Raw genomic sequence first — 14,953 nt, 5'->3', positions numbered from 1 at the left:
TATTGAAACATTTTGGTCCAACATTTTCTCCAACAGTTTACGTTCAGGAGGTTCAGTGACGCATTTTTCTTCTAATATTACGATTTGGTGGTTGTCAGAAGGCATATTTCCATTGCCATCTTAAACAACCTAGTAAAAGTGTATATGCATACAAAAGTACGTAATAGGCCCAATTTCCTCTAATAGTATGGGATTGATTTAATATATCTCCATACCATCTTCGAGTACTCTACCATGAACACTTCCAGAGATATGCAGTATAAAAAATCGGGTTTGTATGAGAGGTGCCGCGCTCTTTTTCCAATAGCCCCAATTTTTCTTCATGACTATGCGATTGATTTTATATGTCTTGTACATACCAAGTTCCAGTACTCTACCTCGAACTTTTCCAGAGATATGCAGTATGAAAAATTCGGTATTTATGGGAGGTGCCACGCCCCCTTTGCCAATAACCACAATTTTTTCCCGTGAGTATGCGATGGGTTTCATATATATATCTCCATACCATGTTCGAGTAATCTACTATGAACACTTCGAGAGATATGCAGTATGAAATATTCGGTTTGTATGGGAGCTGCCACTCCCCCTGAACCTAGCGGTATGAAATATACTTTACATCCGATTCTCATACCTACCAAATATACGCAAAAAATTTCATAAAGATCGGTCAAGCCGTTTCGGAGGAGTTCGACCACTAACACCGTGACACGAGATTTTTATATATTAGACTATATTTTAAGACGTCCACCAAAATATTTCGGAAAAATATTAAGATTTAAGCGAGCTGGACCGATTTGAAAATTCCTCCAAAAATTGCGTTTTTTATGAATAAAAATAGTTTCTTAAAGATGATTTTTGATCAAATGACAAACCGGTTTAAGCTTAAAAAATTTACATAAAAATATTAAAAATGGTAAAAAAAAAATGTTGAACGGAATCGTAATAATGAGATTTTTGATGCTGTTTTTTAACTTTTTTCAAAGATTGGTATAAGAAAAACTTGAATAACTGAACCTAAACTCTTCCGAATTAGACTTTTGAGGTATCATTCTTCATTTTTCTCACCCTTTTTATTTCTTTGCTAATAAGCTCATTCAGAGGATGAAAGAGAAAGATAAGATGAACGAACATCATTCAAAGTTGAATTAAGATGTGTTGGTATTTGAAAAAAAAAAAATTGGGACACGAATGACTTTTTTTGCACATAAATAAAAATTGTGGGAAAATACCTTTCTACCGAGATCCCATAAGTCTAAATCAGAATAGTTTTGGAGCAGTTATTCAAGTTTTTCGTAAATCAATCTTTGAAAAAAGTAAAAAAACAGCATCAAAAATCTCATTATTACGATTCCGTTGAAAAGATTTTTAAATATTTGTATGCAGATTTTTTAAGCCTAATCTGTTTTGTCATCTGAGGGGACTTTTTTCAAAAAGTTCTTTAAGAAACTATTTTTATTAATAAAAAACTCTATTTCTGGAGGTATTTTTAAATCGGTCCAGCTCGCTTAAATCTTAATATTTTTCCGAAATATTTCGGTGGACGTCTTAAAATATAATAAATTTTGTAATCCCGGCGGAAAACCCACAACTTTTTTTCCGTGATGCAGTCTAATGTGCATACATATGTATTAGTCCCGAAAAATGTTTGTTGTTTTTTTCAACAAGTTTACCTCAATAAACGTCCTGTTCCTCCATAGACATCATCACCTACAACTATATGATCGCCGTTGGACAGCATTGAGAACACCGTCATTGCTGCACCAAGTCCAGATGAAAATGTTAGACCATATTTGCCCCCTTCTAAAGCTGCCAAACAACTTTCCAAGACATTGCGTGTTGGATTTCCGCTTCTGGAGTATTCATATCCCTAAAAACGAAAGGATTTCTTAATTGGTATTTGTTTTTTTTTCGAACATCTTAAACTATTACATTACAGCATAAATTACTTTGTTTTGATCAAATTATTTGACATAAATCAAGTAAGTTCACATTTTCTTTCATAATTTCTATAGCACGTGTACGTACGAGTGTGCGGTTTGTACTTGATTTCAAAAAACAAATGGTTGCATAGCTTTAGGCATTTTTTCAAATTTCCCTAACAGTGGGGGCTAAAAAAATGGAAAATCTTTTTTTTCTTCATTTGGTTCTTGATTTATGATAAATTATTTCATTTCTATTTAATTTATTGACAGATTTTACAAAGCGAAATTACTTTATTTCAGCATGATTTGCTTATAAGTTACAAATGAGCCGTAAATAACAATAATGTGAACATGCTTTTACGACGAACAGGGTTGCCGGCAAAAAGCAAAAATAACCAAAAGATAATCGAGATGTTTTTTTAGATATATGTATGTATGTATATTAAGGTGATTTACATTTATTGCCTTGATGTCATAAATTTTTTTAAAGCTTGCATGGATGGTTTTATAAATAAATCCAACTTTTAAGTAAGTATAAGTAAACTTTCCAAAAAAAAATGTATTTTTAAATGTGTTTTATATACCATTTTAATCGTAATCTCTTAATAAATCGATTAATATAAGTGTAATTCATTTTCATCACGTGCTTCAAAAGTTAGACGAGGAATAAACATGAAATAGTAAGCAAAAGAATAAGCTGGGTTCAAATTACGCTGTTCAAGTTGTAAATTTTGAGCAAAGATTTTGAAAGTTGAACTCACTTAATTGGGACGTTCTAAATTCAATGGCATCCCCCCGTTTTACCAGATTGGCTTCAGTTTTCGAGATAACGGTACTTGAAAAGTTTATTAAATGTTAACTATTTTATAAATAATTCCCTCAGTTTAGAAGTTATTTTAACAAAATTTTGCGCATAACGGTTTTTTGATAGTACCTTAATTATTCCTTAACATTATTGAAATGGGTTCACTTTAACATATAGCTCCAATACAACTGATTACTCAGATATATTGTGTTCATATGGAAAAGTAGCTTATGTTGAAAGACTGGCTTTAGTATAATGCGGCATTCCCTTTATTCTTTAAACGACGAGAAATTTTTTGATGAGACTTCATGAGAATATTGACTTGCTACTATCGGAACTACTTCTTGCACGTTTATTTGTCAAAAGTTCTTGATTTGAGTTCACAATTTTACGATTTTTGGTTCTTTTTTTTTGAGACAACCGAACGCGTGCAAACGGCTGCCTGCTCATCAATTTGTCACTTTTGTATAGTTTTTGTACTTAGTTCACTGTTCCGTCCTATGCTTTTTGTGTCACTCTTCACTTCACTTTATTTGCACTAATTTGTGCTATTTTTATAGTTTTTATGTTCTACGATTTAGTTTTTTATAATTTTATTTTCCAGTCGCGGCCGTTCGTAAAATATAAAATTGCCGAATTTGATTTGCCTAAATGGCTGCCGTAGCTTTGTTTGCTTTTTTGTAGGTGCTGCCACTTTATATCAAAGGCGACGAAAGGACCATGTTCAACTATGTAGTCGAATGTGCAGGGTGCACAATAAAAAGAAGAGTTGCTTGTTTTGTACAATTCAAATGTGTGGTTTTTATTTTTAGTCTAGTTTGTCCACTAAAGATATTTTTACAAAAGAGATGAGTTCAATTGAAATATTTTCGAGGGTGATTACACGGAGTGGTGTATGTACGCTGAGTTTAGCAAATTCCGAGGTTTGACAACAAAATGCCTGTTATCGCTACGGCAGCTGTAAGGCAAGTGGCAAAACCTGTCGTGGTTATTTCAGGCGCAGGTTGTTACTTACCTTCCAGCGTTGCCACGTATTGTAACCGCTAGGGGTGGGCGTTATTCGGAGAAATCTATAAGGTTCATGTCTTCGACACGTACATACATTTACACTTTTTCAAGTTAAGTGACATAGATTTACTTCACACAATTTAAACACATTATTCAGGTCCGCATGTAATTGCTCACTCTCTCCTGGAGCACCAACGAACTTAAATAACTTAACGTCGTCTGCGTACAATAAGCAATTCGAATACTTCAAAATATTAGGAAGGTCGTTGATGAATAAAAGAAACAAAGTGGGCCAGTGTGGCTGCCTTGAGGCAGCGTGCTGTGATACATCGATAACAGGCGTTATGGAATAAGATAGTTCTTCCGTAACGATTACTTCAAATACTTTGGGAATGGCGCACAGCTTAGCGATTCCCCTATAATTCGCTTATTCGACCTGATGCCATTTTTATAAAGTGGCAAGACTCCTTCCACAAAGAGGGGAAAACACCCTGCTTTACAGAAGCGTTGAAGATGTTTGTTAATGGCTTATATAGATATTCAGTACAACTTTTTAGGACACAGAAGGGAATACCATCCGGACCGATTAAAAAAGATTAAAAGATTCTTTCAAATGAAGAACATTGTCAGCAGAGATCGAAGGAAAACGGATGTGGTCAAACTGTGGGAGTGGAAAAGGATACCTAGATGTTTTTTCATTTGGCTAGGCAGAATAGTTCGATTTTTCGATAATTCCTGTAACATTTTCTGTTTAAGACATTGTATTTATGACGAAGGATGGAGTACGCGGCGTAGTGAGAAGACAGGCCTGATTTTTTATAAAGTTTAAATGACTTCGTTTTTTTTTTATTTTTTATATGCTTTAGCTCCGAATTAAACCACAAAGCGTTACGAGATCCGGTATGAGTTTACTGAATATATTATTTAAGATGTTACTAAAGTGTACGTTCAAATTGACGAGTCAAACTGTTAAATGGGCTTGAACCAGTTAAATGAACAAAACGTGTCTATAAACCACTTAAATCGCATGCAATTTTTTTTGGAAAATTTAACCAGTTAAATCATTTAACTCGTTTTAAAACCAGTTCAGCGCAAATTGTATGCATGTCTGCTCCCCAAAAAAGGAGGCCAAGGCGGTAATTACTTATTTTCCAACAGCTCTCATCGTACGCAGAGATAAATAGTGCATACATACAAAACATTTTGAAGTGTCTAAGTAATCCGTATGCGTTAATATCAGGGTTTGAAAAACTGTCAGCACAGCAGCAACAGCACTACTATTTTTGCTTTTGCTTCGCTTTGAAATTTTTGATTTTCATTCGAACTGATTTGCTTTGGCTGTGACTTTGAAAACTTTATTTTGCTTTTTTGTCGGCAGTTTATTGAAAACAATTTAGTAAATTGAATTTACTGCTTTTGATTTGCTGTGAGAGCACTTTGCTTGTGCTATGATTTGCTTGAATGTCCTGTGCACATGAAGCTTTGCAGCATGGTGTATTATCGCTGACTCGCCAGGAGTGAGTACACACAAAATTTTCAATATCAGTTCCTTTGCCTTGGCCTTTCGCTAGCGATTATCTGGTGTGAAATTGGCGATTACCAATCGCTAGAGAATTGCCTAACAATCGGCAATGCATCGTCGTAGTTAGCTTATGGTCGTCTCTTGTCACCAGTAGAACTAAAGGGTAGTGCATTTGTGCATGCATACATATTTCTGCTAATTTGATGTTTCACGGTCAAGTGATAGTCGAATTGATGTTGCTTTGCTGCCGCTGCGCTGTCGTTGTGCTTTCAAAAATTGTTTCTTAACTGTCTGGTTGCTTTCGAAATTTTACAGCAAAACTACAGCCAAAGCATTTGCTTTTTTCCGAATTGCTGTTGCTTTGCTTTCGATATCATACATGCCGAAGTCAAAGCACAGCAAAAGTAAATCAAATGAAAAAATTACAGCATTTTCAAACCTTGGTTAATATCATAAAGCAGACATTCGCACAAAAGAAATCGAAACACAAAAAATTGATTTTGAATATATATTTTTTTTGGCAGGAGTTGCACTTGACTGATAGTCACGTTACGGTATATTCTGGACTGACAAACAGAGCAGATTGTCGTAGGAACTAGGAGTTGCCGGCGGCGGTGTGTGGGTGCTATTGTGTTTGTGTCTATTGTTTTGTGTTGGGGTGTGGGTGTGTTGATTGTGTGCTGCCCGGGCGGGTGGTGGTTTGCCGTGGAGGCGGTCCGGTTCGCACAGCATGGGGCCACGAACGACGTGGTCCATTGTCGGTGCGTACGTAGGCCCGAGCAGTTACACCCGTCACAGGCATTGCACCTGACCGAGGTGGAATTTGTATGCAGTCGTCCCTGGCATACGCAGCAGGTGTAAATTTCTGGCCCTGGGTTAGACTCTATACCAGCCCTGAGCAGAAGGGTACGGAGCAGATGTAGCCCAGCGATCGAGCAACGTTTGATGGATCTCGCCGACCCAAACGGGGTTAGATCGCCGAAACAACAGCCCTTGGTCGGGTAAAACCCGAGTCATTCCGGTACGTATAACCGGCTGTCGTGGGAATGTGCAAAAGGGGGTGCTGCCTTGTGGTGGTAATTGGCGGTGTCGCGGGGGACGTGTGCGACTGGCCAGCACAGCAGGGGCCCACATAGTCACTCGTCCAATCTCGCGTGTTGCGAAGTCCTTAGCATGTCCTAAAGTGGCACCAGCCAAGGCAAGAGTTGCACTTGACTGATGTCACGTTACGGTATATTCTGGACTGACAAACCGAGCAGATTGTTGGAAGGACTAGGAGTTGCCGGCGGCGGTGTGTGGGTGCTATTGTGTTTGTGTGTGTATCTATTGTTGTGTTGTGTTGGGATGTGGGTGTGTTGGTTGTATGCTGCACGGGCGGGTGGTGGTTTGCCGTGGAGGCGGTCCGGTTCGCACAGCATGGGGCCACGAACGCCGTAGTCCATTGCCGGGCGTACGTAGGCCCGAGCAGTTGCGCAGTTGACTCCACCCGTCTCAGGCACTGCACCTGATCGAGGTGGAGTTTGTGTGCAGTCGTCTCTGGCATACGCAGCAGGTGTAAGTTTCTGGCCCTGGGTTGGACGCAATGCCAGCCCTGAGCAGAAGGGTACGGAGCAGATGTAGAACTAGAATAGAGCAACGTTTGACGGATTTCGCCGACCTAAACCGGGTTAGATCGCCGAAACAACAGCCCTTGGTCGGGTAACCTCTGGACTTCAACCATGAGTTCATAGAGATGCCTCCTGACGTGCCTTGGCGAGGGATCTTCTACGAGCAGTTGTCTGTTCGGATGCGATGCCCGCGTGTGTAGCACCCTGCGAGGAACTTTAAACTAACTTTAAACGCCCGATCTGGCTGGTTTATACTAAGATCAGCCAATTAAATGGCTGGCCGTTGTTCAGTTTAAAGTCAGTTTACTTAATCTATGTTTAAACTGGCACTGAAAAACTGGTCCTGAGTGTTTATGCTGTTAAGGGCTGTTGTTGTGCTGTGCACTTTACAGAAACCATACTTATACTTCGCTGGGGTCAGGTGGTTTGCAAAATATGGGAGTAGCAAGGCCTCTAGTGTCTTCGTTACCGGGGCAAGGAGAGCTATCGGTCGATACAAATCTCCTTTGTTGGACGGTTTCCCCAGTTTCAGCTGTGGGACTACTCTCCCCATTTTCCAAATGTCTGGAATGATGAGAGTGGCCATTGACAGGTTGAGGACCTTGGCTAAATAGTCCACTCCCGCAGGACCCAATTTTCAGGATCAATAATAATCCTGGTGGGTGCGTCGTCGTTCACAGTGAAGAATGTCAAATTGTCTATCTGCTCAGCCAATTGTTCCCCAACGATCGTTTGACAGGCTTGGATGCCAAAGATCGTGGTGAGCATTGCAGTCACCAAGTACCATACGGTTTTCACCTCTGGGGAGCGCACCTATTTCTGGTTGTTATCCTGTCGGGCAGGTAGTGACAGGGGGTACATAAACGTTAAATACTTCGAGCTCGACATCGCCTGATCAGATAGCAATACCCTGACATTCTAGGATGGTATCCCTGCGGTTGATGTCGGCTTCGATAAGACGATACTACACGGTGTGGTGCGTAATGGACGCTAGGCCACCACCATTACCTCGCTCGCGATCTCGACGGTGCACGTTGTATCCGGCACAATGTTGAATTGCCATGCAGCTTCGTCTCTTGGACCACAGCTATTAATATTCCATGAATACTAAGTTAATGTTGCCCCTTATAGTTTTGTAATTACTTATCCAAGAGCTAAATTTAACCAAAGTGGGCATAAATGCAGAATACCTACAATTCTCAAATTAAAAAAGTATACGGGGATTGAAAGAGATCATTGAGGTGAGCGAAGCGGTATATTTTTTTTTTTTTGGGGGAAACAACAACTGAAAGAGTTATTAGCGGTAAAAGTTCATATTAAGCATTTCCTTAACACGAATTTTTCAAAAACCGTTTCATGGAATTTAATTATCTTTAATTAAAGGGTGAACACACCAAAACTGCGACACTTTGGGAAGCTTATAACTTACCCAAAACGAATTCAATATTTTTAAATTCAAATACCATAAGCTGACCATGACCTTAGTTGGACGTAGAAGAAATTTTATTTGAATTGGATTCCTAGTTGAGTTAAAAATGGCAACCGAGTTAGAAACGAGACAAACCATTTTGCACGAGTTTATAAATGATCCGGCCTTAAATACACGTAAAATTGCTAAAAAATTAAAGATTGCACTATTCGACAGTTTTCAGGGTTTTCTTCTTCTTTTTTGGTGCTGTAACCGCCTAAGCGATTTTGGCCGAGTTCAGCAAAGCACGCCAGTCGTTTCTCCTCTGTGCCAACTGACGCCAATTGAAAACGCCAAGTGAAGCCAAGTCCTTCTCCACCTGATCTTTCCATCGCAGTGGGGGCCTCCCTCTTCCTCTGCTACCACCAGCGGGTTCCGAGTTGAATACTTTCAGAGCTGGAGCGTCGGTGTCCATTCGAACGACATGCCCAAGCCAGCGGAGCCGCTGTATTTTAATTCGCTGCACTATATCCATATCGTTGTAAAGCTCATACAGCTCATCGTTCCATCGTCTGCGGTACTCGCCGTTGCCAACGCGTAAAGGCCCGTAAATCCTCCGCAAAATCTTTCTCTCAAACACTCCAAGAGCCGCCTCATCGGATGTTGTCATTGTCCATGCTTCTGCGCCATATACCAGCACGGGCATGATGAGTGACTTATAGAGCGTGGTTTTCGTACGTCGAGAGGACTTTACTCCTGAATTGCCTACTCAGTCCAAAGTAGCACTTGCAGGGTTTTAATCGGTACAAATAAGGCCTGGCAGTTACGAGAAAACCAGGGAGCGGGGGTTAGCATGGTCAAAGTGATAAAAACAGTGCTCGGAAGGTCCTCAGTGCGTTTTCGCGAAATCCGAAGATTTTGTCGCGTTATGTTGCAAAATCCGTACGCAGGTCGCAGTTTTTCGTACAAAAGGTAAAGCGGAAAGCTTCATTGAGATGTTCTACAGCTCAAACAGCGCCAGACCGAGGCACAAAGTAGAATGTTACAGCGAAATCCCGCATACGGAAGTTGTATGAATTCTAAATTAAAAAATACAACTGCATCGTTATGGGCTACGAAACCTACTGCTATAAAAATTCAAAATATATTGCAGGTCAAGATTTTTATACTGGTGCAAGTCGTCAAGATGCCCCTGAAAGTTATAAGCTGAAAATGAAGTCCGAATTTCCAAAAAACCACATGGTTTGGCAAGCTATTTGATCCTGTGGCCGTAAGAGCAGCCCTTTTTTCCCATCCGGGACAATGAATGATCAAGTTTATCGGGATGAGTGCCTCAAAAGGCGCCTTTTGTCATTTATCAACAGATAAGGAGTAGGCCACTGTTCTAGGCGGACATGGCAACCTGCCACTATGCCAAGGACACATTGCCATGGTATAATGCAAATAACATCAATTTTGTACCTCACGACTGCAATCCACCCAATAGCCCAGAGCCACGTCCTATTGGGGAATATTGGTCAATTGTCAAAGAAATCTTGCAGAAAACAGGTGAAACAGTGAAAAATATTGAAGAGTGCAAAACAAAGTAGTTGTGAGCATCGCGTAAATTCGATGATGCAGTCGTGCAGAACATGATGGCGCGTGTGCGATGAAAATACCGATCACTTGCATGTGGAGCAGATAATAACTAATATTTTAACATTTTAATAACATCTAAACTTCCAAGTTATATAATATAAAAAATATAATTTCAAAGCCTTCTAGTTTGTTTCTGGTAGTAATTTCTAAGTGTCGCAGTTTTGGTGTGTTCACCCTTTAAATGTACATGTTGTATAGTTCTCACAAAAATCGAATTTATTTAAAAAATATCTACAATCCCACTTTTTTTTTTAATCACCTTATTAGTTAGACGAAAAAGTTCTGCAAATATATAGGAAATTTATCATGCTTTCATTTGATATACAGTATGCATAATGTGACCAACGCCGCGAGCCGATTACGAAATTTCTACTGCGGATAATTTCGATCCCTGAGAGCTCAGTGTTTGTTCAGAAGTGCGAGTCTTAGCCTCGCGAAGGTTGGACAATCCTAAAAGAAAGTGTGGAGATGATTAGACTTCATCTTCCTTTTGACAGCTGATACAAAATAATCAGTCGAAATTCCTAGTTTAACCGCATGAATACCAAGTGCCCTATAAAAGCATTTTCTGCAGCAGAGAAACGTCATCTTTTCCATTTTTATGTCACAAAAGTACCCGGTTTCCCTTAGCCTAATAGCAGTTCGTGCTGCGACAATTCTGTCTGCAATATCCGCAGGCGCCGTGTTCAACATATGTATGTTAAGCGCCAGTGTAGGTGTAGTTCCTAATATTCCGCTAATTCCTGTTACAAGTGTAGCCTTCTCTAGTGAGTTCCACCAGACAAGGGCTCCTTGAAACAATATAGGATTAAATCTTGTTTCCTAGAGCTAATTGATTAATTTTGGCGAGAGACCCCGCCTTTTATCGATAGGTGCCCCACAGCAGTACAAGTCAACCGACAACTTTCCTACCCTTTCCTCAATGTTAGGCTTCTACGACAGCCGCCGTAGATCGCCCACCTAGTTGCCTGGTTCAGGTAACCTTGAGCTAGATCAAAAAGGGTTTATAACAATCGTCCCTTTACCAAAAGTTCCACATCATCTTCATAGGCGATCACCCGACAGCCCAGTTTTCCAGTTCCTCTAGAAGGTCGTTTACAACCGCAATCCAGAGCTGGGGAGAGAGAACACCACTATATGGAGTGCTCCTATTGACTTTGCGCTGAGCGCAGGCGCTCCCCTACTCTGCTGCGACAGTTCTATCACGAAGTAAGCTGTGGATAAGCATCATTAAGTCGGTTTTGAACCCCCAGATTATGAATATACCTGACTATTGCCTCTGGAGTGACATTGTTGAAGGCCCCCTTGATATCGAAGAAGGCCCTACTGCATAATCTTCATGCTTCATGCATGTCCTCTGACCACTTTACCAATGTGTGAAGGGTGGTATTCACCGACCTTTTCTTGCAATAAGCATATTGAGCTCTTGAAAGACAGTCACGAGGAATCGTGTTTCATATGTACAGGTCTGTCAGTCTCTCTAGCGTTTTAGCAAAAGCGTTTTTAGCAAAAACATAGAGACGATAGGCCTAAAATCCCTAGGGCAAGGATGAGAGCCTTTTCCGGCCTTCGGGATGAACGCAACACTGACTACCCTCCAAGCCTTGGGGATATACCCGGTCCTAAAGCAGTGTGCATAAATAGGATCCAACCAATTGCACGACACCCTCATAGCCCTTTGCAGCTGCGCAGGTATGACGCAATCGGTCCCCGGCGGTTTTGATGGTTAGAACGAAGTTATCGCCCAGGCCATTTAACGGCGTCCAGAAGATCGTAGAAGTACAGAACCTGGGAGGTTTCTGTAACCAGTTAGCGACAATTTTCCAATCGCTATCGCACTTTTTGACGTAAAAACATTTATGTCATGCGTCAAAAAGTGCGATAGCGATCCGAAAATTGTCACTAACTAGTTACAGAATTTCCCTCTTGAAGTACAAAATATCGCAAAGAAGTACAAGAGCCGAAAAAGAAGTACTGTACTTCCGAAAGAAGTACGGTTGGTCACATTAAGTATGCAGTCAATAGTCCTTACTTTACACAGAAAGGAGAATTCAACTTAGTAAGAAAGATGTTCTCTGGGAAAGGTGTTCCGCCTATCTTCCACGGCAACACAGAAAGGAGAATGCTACTTAGTGAGGGTTATAATCCTTAAGCGCGACCATTTGCATATAACTAATAAGGTGATTTAAAAAAAAGGGTTTGTAAAAAATTTTTTAAATACATCTTTTACATTAATTCGATTATTGTGAAAACTATACAAGGTATATATGTATAATATCGCACATCGTCTTCAACACAAGTCACAGTCAACTCTCAAAATAATACGCTCATCAGAAAATGAGAAAAACTATTTCCTAGCACTCGCTAACCATATGGGCTGGGCAAGGGCGTCTTTACCATATTATAACAAAAATTTGCTCCAGCTTTTGCTGAAAGGTAAATAAAAGCTCTGTGTACATTTTTAGCGCATAATTTCAAAAATGCCAAAATTGAGTTGGATTCTTTTGAAGACGGTGTGCGATATATTGCTTTGTTTTGCGACTATTGTCTTTTTTTCCCTCCTACCTCGAAATTTTGCGGAAAATACCTAAAAAAAACTCCCTGAAAATTTGAACCCTTAATATTAGTACTCGCCCAAGGCGTGCAAAGATTTCCCATTTAAGAGCTTGATAACTTTTTTTTTTAAAAAAACGCATAAAATTTGCAAAATCTCATCGGTTCTGTATTTGAAACGTTAGATTGGTCCATGACATTTACTTTTTGAAGATAATTTCATTTAAATGTTGACCGCGGCTGCGTCTTAGGTGGTCCATTCGGAAAGTCCAATTTTGGGCAACTTTTTCGAGCATTTCGGCCGGAATAGCCCGAATTTCTTCGGAAATGTTGTCTTCCAAAGCTGGAATAGTTGCTGGCTTATTTCTGTAGACTTTAGACTTGACGTAGCCCCACAAAAAAATAGTCTAAAGGCGTCAAATCGCATGATCTTGGTGGCCAACTTACCGGTCCATTTCTTGAGATGAATTGTTCTCCGAAGTTTTCCCTCAAAATGGCCATAGAATCGCGAGCTGTGTGGCATGTAGCGCCATCTTGTTGAAACCACATGTCAACCAAGTTCAGTTCTTCCATTTTTGGCAACAAAAAGTTTGTTAGCATCGAACGATAGCGATCGCCATTCACCGTAACGTTGCGTCCAACAGCATCTTTGAAAAATACGGTCCAATGATTCCACCAGCGTACAAACCACACCAAACAGTGCATTTTTCGGGATGCATGGGCAGTTCTTGAACGGCTTCTGGTTGCTCTTCACTCCAAATGCGGCAATTTTGCTTATTTACGAAGCCATTCAACCAGAAATGAGCCTCATCGCTGAACAAAATTTGTCGATAAAAAAGCGGATTTTCTGCCAACTTTTCTAGGGCCCATTCACTGAAAATTCGACGTTGTGGCAGATCGTTCGGCTTCAGTTCTTGCACGAGCTGTATTTTATACGGTTTTACACCAAGATCTTTGCGTAAAATCTTCCATGTGGTCGAATAACACAAACCCAATTGCTGCGAACGGCGACGAATCGACATTTCACGGTCTTCAGCAACACTCTCAGAAACAGACGCAATATTCTCTTCTGTACGCACTGTACGCATTCGTGTGGTTGGTTTAATGTCCAATAAAGTAAACTGAGTGCGAAACTTGGTCACAATCGCATTAATTGTTTGCTCACTTGGTCGATTATGTAGACCATAAATCGGACGTAAAGCGCGAAACACATTTCGAACCGAACACTGATTTTGGTAATAAAATTCAATGATTTGCAAGCGTTGCTCGTTAGTAAGTCTATTCATGATGAAATTTCAAAGCATACTGAGCATCTTTCTCTTTGACACCATGTCTGAAATCCCACGTGATCTGTCAAATACTAATGCATGAAAATCCTAACCTCAAAAAAATCACCCGTTACAAGTAAACTTTGATTGTTTTTCTTCAAAATTCTATATCTCAGAAGCATTTTATGCTATAATCATGCTCAATGAAGGGGTTTCTTCAGAATTGAACGTTCTACAAAAGTGGCCGTTGCGGCGTAACTCAAATTCCCACCAGCGAGTTAGTACGGATAACTAAACACAACATTTTCATGAAATTCCCGTTTTTTGCCCCTATCTCGTTAATAACAAGAGGTACAGAAAAATTGCAAATCACAAACTTGTAGGTTATTGAATTTCCTACAAAAAAGTTCTGGAACACCAAATCGCTAATATTGATATTTCTTGAGATATGGGCTTTGAAATGGGAAAATATTCCTTAAATTCGGTCCAAATTTGAATAAAAAAAAAATAAAAATTATGGCGTGTAGGAGGAGTCTTTTCCGATTCTAAAAGTGAAAACCCGAGAGCGCGGAGGCTTCTAATTAAAAAGTTATTAACTTTTAAATTTGCGCAATTCACCATACAAATTTCATTGATTACATGGAAGTGTTGAAAATGAACACACGATGTTGGTGCCGCCAGGTGATGAGAATAGTAAAAAAGTAGCGGGTTTTTTATTGAAAATTTTCACTTTATATTGAAATACTGTGCATAAAAAAATATTCGCAGGCGAAGTACTGATTTTAATAAAAATGTCCATTATTTATCGAATCATCGATTTTTATAAAAAAGCGCACGCGAAAAATTTTAATCAACGCGCGATTTTTTATTACAAATTTTCATTATTTATCGAGTATTGATTTTTATAAAAAAAAGCGCAGCAGTCGAAAATTTTTGATAAAAAATCGCGCAATTTTTATTGAAAATTTTTATAAAAAAAAATTGATTTACATAAAATGAAGCGATTTTTTATTGAAAATTTTCATTATTTATCGAAGTAGTGATTTTTTTTAGCGCCGCAGTCATACTCATTTATTCCCTAATGTTATCGAGATCATTATGAAACAAATATCCCTTCATTTTCGTGTACCTATTTAATTTTCGAACATCTGGTAGCATCTTTGTATTCAATATTACAGCTATTTTGATTTGTTTGCTGTTTACTTTGTTCAAGAAAAGTAGT

The sequence above is a fragment of the Rhagoletis pomonella genome, unplaced genomic scaffold (genome assembly GCF_013731165.1).
Source record: "Rhagoletis pomonella isolate Grant_MI unplaced genomic scaffold, Rhpom_1.0 Rhpom_scaffold_00002, whole genome shotgun sequence".
Taxonomy (NCBI): domain Eukaryota; kingdom Metazoa; phylum Arthropoda; class Insecta; order Diptera; family Tephritidae; genus Rhagoletis; species Rhagoletis pomonella.
The sequence above is the reverse complement of the archived record's forward strand: the minus strand, read 5'-3'. Positions refer to the sequence as shown.